Source organism: Carassius auratus, chromosome 38 (genome assembly GCF_003368295.1).
Source record: "Carassius auratus strain Wakin chromosome 38, ASM336829v1, whole genome shotgun sequence".
Classification (NCBI taxonomy): domain Eukaryota; kingdom Metazoa; phylum Chordata; class Actinopteri; order Cypriniformes; family Cyprinidae; genus Carassius; species Carassius auratus.
Genome location: NC_039280.1, coordinates 17,856,834 through 17,860,708, shown reverse-complemented (window position 1 = coordinate 17,860,708; position 3,875 = coordinate 17,856,834).

Here is a 3,875-nt window from a genome sequence, read left to right as displayed (position 1 = left end):
GAAGATTTTAGCAATTAATTTTTCACAAAAAAAAAAAAAAAAAAAAAAAACATGTTTTTTTGCAGTGATGCGATGTAAGAATCACTGAGATCCTTTCAGTGAACAGGTCCTAAAAGATTTTTTTCTTAGCATCAAGTAGTGTTATTTATTATTATTGTTATTATTATTATTATGTACTCTCTTGTACAGTACATGCACTTGCCTAAGTAAATAGTACACACAGAACAGAACTGTAAAATAAAGTGCTACATATCATAGTTTTTATAATTTTTGATTCGTTTTTATTTTAATATTTTAAGTTTTTATAAAGTTTTGTGATGTGCTTTTGTAATTTTTACATTGTTTCTGTTTCAGGTTTGATGTGTGTATTCATTGTTAATAATGTTAGTGATTCACCTTACACAAGGCAACTATAAAATATTTATATTTTATTTTCACTGTATGTCATTAACAAAAATGTTATAATAGTTTTAGATTTAGTTACAAATTTTTATAATTTTTGTGCAACTGAAATATTCCATAGATTTTTTTTTTCTTTAAAAAAAGTTTCTTTAAAAAAAGTTTCTTTATGGAACCAAATGTGTAGTTTGCAATGATGTTGTGACTTAAATATGTGGCATACATAAGGAGAGAAAAAATAATATACATAATAAGTTGGCCTCAATGGGGAGGGAAAATCATTGATTTTAACAAATATGAAATGACTTTGAAATAACAATCCTGAGCGTTTACAGAGGTAGAACTTATTAGGTCAGCACAGAGTCCAGCTTTTCTTCCTTGGGCTGCAACTTTCATCAGGATCTGGACACTTTTCACTTCCTGTCCATGGAGACAGCTTGAGACGGGCCTCAGTAAACAAATCCAAAAGATCTCATTCAATGGCCATTTCTGCAGCTCAGCGCACAGAAACAAAACACCACTGCCACAAAGTAACCTTATTCTGCGATGACCTCAGAACTGGAGGTGCTTAGCTGTGTTAAGGTGTTAGCTTACTAGCACATAACCAAGTGGTTACTTATCAGAAAAGCTCTCAGAAACCAAGTTTGTGTGTTATTGTGATGGGGTCATGAAGGAGGCAGTGTATGACCTGGTGCCCACTGACAGTGATAAGAGCGTCAGCTGGCCGCTGTGGGAAAGCGCTCGCCCCTCCCCGTCCCGTCAGAGGATGTGGAGGCTCAAAGCTGTTATCTGCTCACAATAACATCCTGCTGCATGTGTACCACACTGTTCTGGCCAAGGGAAGTTGGACACAAATAAAAGACGGCACAATCAAGGACAGGGGTGGAGGGAGTGACAGTAAACACAAGAGCTATTTACTGAGGTCAAAGCAGGGTAATATTACTGCCGAAATCTTCAGTACGCAGCCCAGACATGTACAAAGAGTTTATATCAAACTGCAGAGAAAAGGGTAAAAAAAAAAAAAAAAAAAAAACTTGCAATAATATATATTATAACATTTTGTTTTTTGTGCAGTAATTTTTCAAGACAAACAAGTATATATATACATATATATACATACATATATATATATATATATATATATATATATATTACAAAAGCTATTTAAGTGATTTTAGATAAATGAGTTTCTATGCAACAACAAATTGTAAAAAAAAAAATAGTATCACTGCAAAACAAAAACAATAATTTAGCAGCACACTGATGATAATAGGAAATATTTATTGAGGGCTAAATCAGCATATTAGGATCATTTCTAATTTTCAGCTTTGGCATCGCATAAATAAATTCTATAATAAACTATTTTAAAACATAAAACGGTTCTATCAAATTGTCATAATATTTCTTAATATTACTGTTTTGCAATATAAATGTGGCCTATGTGAGCTAAAAATCTTAAAGACCCCAAACAGTAATGTGTGCATGTGTGTGTGTGTGTGTGTGTGTAAATGCAAATATATATATATATATATATATATATATATATATATATATATATATATATATATATATATATATCACTACTGAAAACAATATAAATTATAAAAAGAAAATGAATTCAAATTTAAACATCCAGAAACATTACTGTAAAGTCATTTTGAGGGTGCAAAAAAGGCCCTAAAAAAGGCTTGATTTCCTTCATTCAAAATATAATTCATTCTTTTGATTTCGAGGTGAAATGTGGCATGAGATTCAGTCTGTGAGGAGGTCGTCCGTGATGATAAGTGCACTGCCTGATGGGTCCAGACAAGAATCTGCGCCTGAATGGCTCTAAAAACAACACCTACAGCCGGAGACAAACAACAGGTGGAGAAGCGAGCCCAAACACGCAAACAGGAAAGAGCAGGAGCAGCTGTCTCACACTGCCTCCAGCTTCAAACAGCACTGCGGCCTGACAGAACACAGGAAGAAAGATTTCCTTAACGAATAATTACATTCACTCATGCCATTCCAAACTCTAAAAAAAAACTAGCCCTCTATATGCTCTATACAGTCACTCTGTGTGAAAATCTGATATTGACATTCAAAAATTTAAAAACTACAGTAGCAGTATGTTAAGTTTTATAGAACTTACATGTATCGAATAACTGTTTACAATTGATAATGTAGCCTACTGACAACCTTAAAAGGGTTCACAAACAGCTTTCCCACATCTTCCACATAAACGCAAAACACACATGACGCTGAAATAATGTGATAACTATTCATTGAACAGCACGAGATGTAACATAATACCCCACTGAATGCACATCGCTGAAGACTAAACAGTTATTTCAAGCATGAGCCTTGAGGTCTCTTATGGAATTCTGGGAATGTCAATTGTAAATGTAAATGTAAATTTTAAGATTTGAAGTTCTCTTGCTAGAACTGTACATTTAACAGTATTTTACTGTAAAGTGACATTTTTGCACCTTATAAACAGAGTAAGGGATCGGTCATACAGAACAAGTTTTTCTGTTGTTTATCTGTGTGAACATGCACTAGATGGACGTGTTCGACCATTGCGCTCAAAACTCACGTCGTTTGCAGCGTTCTAAAAATGCAATGCTTAAGTTAGGCCGCATTGTTCACCAAAGTATTATTTTTTTTATTATTATTGTTTTCAATTGGGAGTGCCGTTTTTTTTTCTTTCAGAATTTCTTTATCAGAATTCCAAAAGCTGCAGACAAAAGTGCCCTTAGCAGAGGTAAGGAATTGTTTCCTTTCTTTTAAAGCAAGAAAAAAGTGACCTCATTACGAGAAAATACATCTTAAATGTTTGCACATGTGGAGGCTGATGCTATTTGCAGTCACCAAGCAGCATTGCAGGCCAGGCCTTTGGGGACATTTCTCCCCCCCTACACCTCTTTTCTTGCCAGATAATCGTCCATATGCTCTTTCAGAAACATCCCGAGTGAAACAGCTTAATGTTCTGTATGGCTTTCACATGTCTGAGCTGCTCAAAGACTTCTGGATCCAGATGCAAGCGTTGCAGTCACGTCTGGCTAGAAGCACATTAGGAGACGGGGAAGAGAGTCACGTGGTCCATCTGCAAGTTTGATTGAGCACAGCTTACAGAGGACCAGTGACCAGTTCATACGGCAGAACGGACACAGAAACATCACTGCGTTCAACAAGAGACATAGGAGGCCAAAGCAGGGTTATCTTAGGCTAACTTTAGTCAACTAACACATTTAATAAAATATAAAAAAATTAATAAAATGTTATATAATGTTTTATTTCAGCTAGTTGCATTTTTCATTTTCATTTTAACTAAAAATAAAAATTGAAAAAGTAATAAAACAATTTATAAACGTATTTAAAATAATAACAAAATAACTTAGACTATGCATAAATTATGCAAAAAAAGACTATGCAAAAACTAATAAAATAAATTAGAAAAAATAACACTGCATTAAAGAAAGTAACAAAGATGC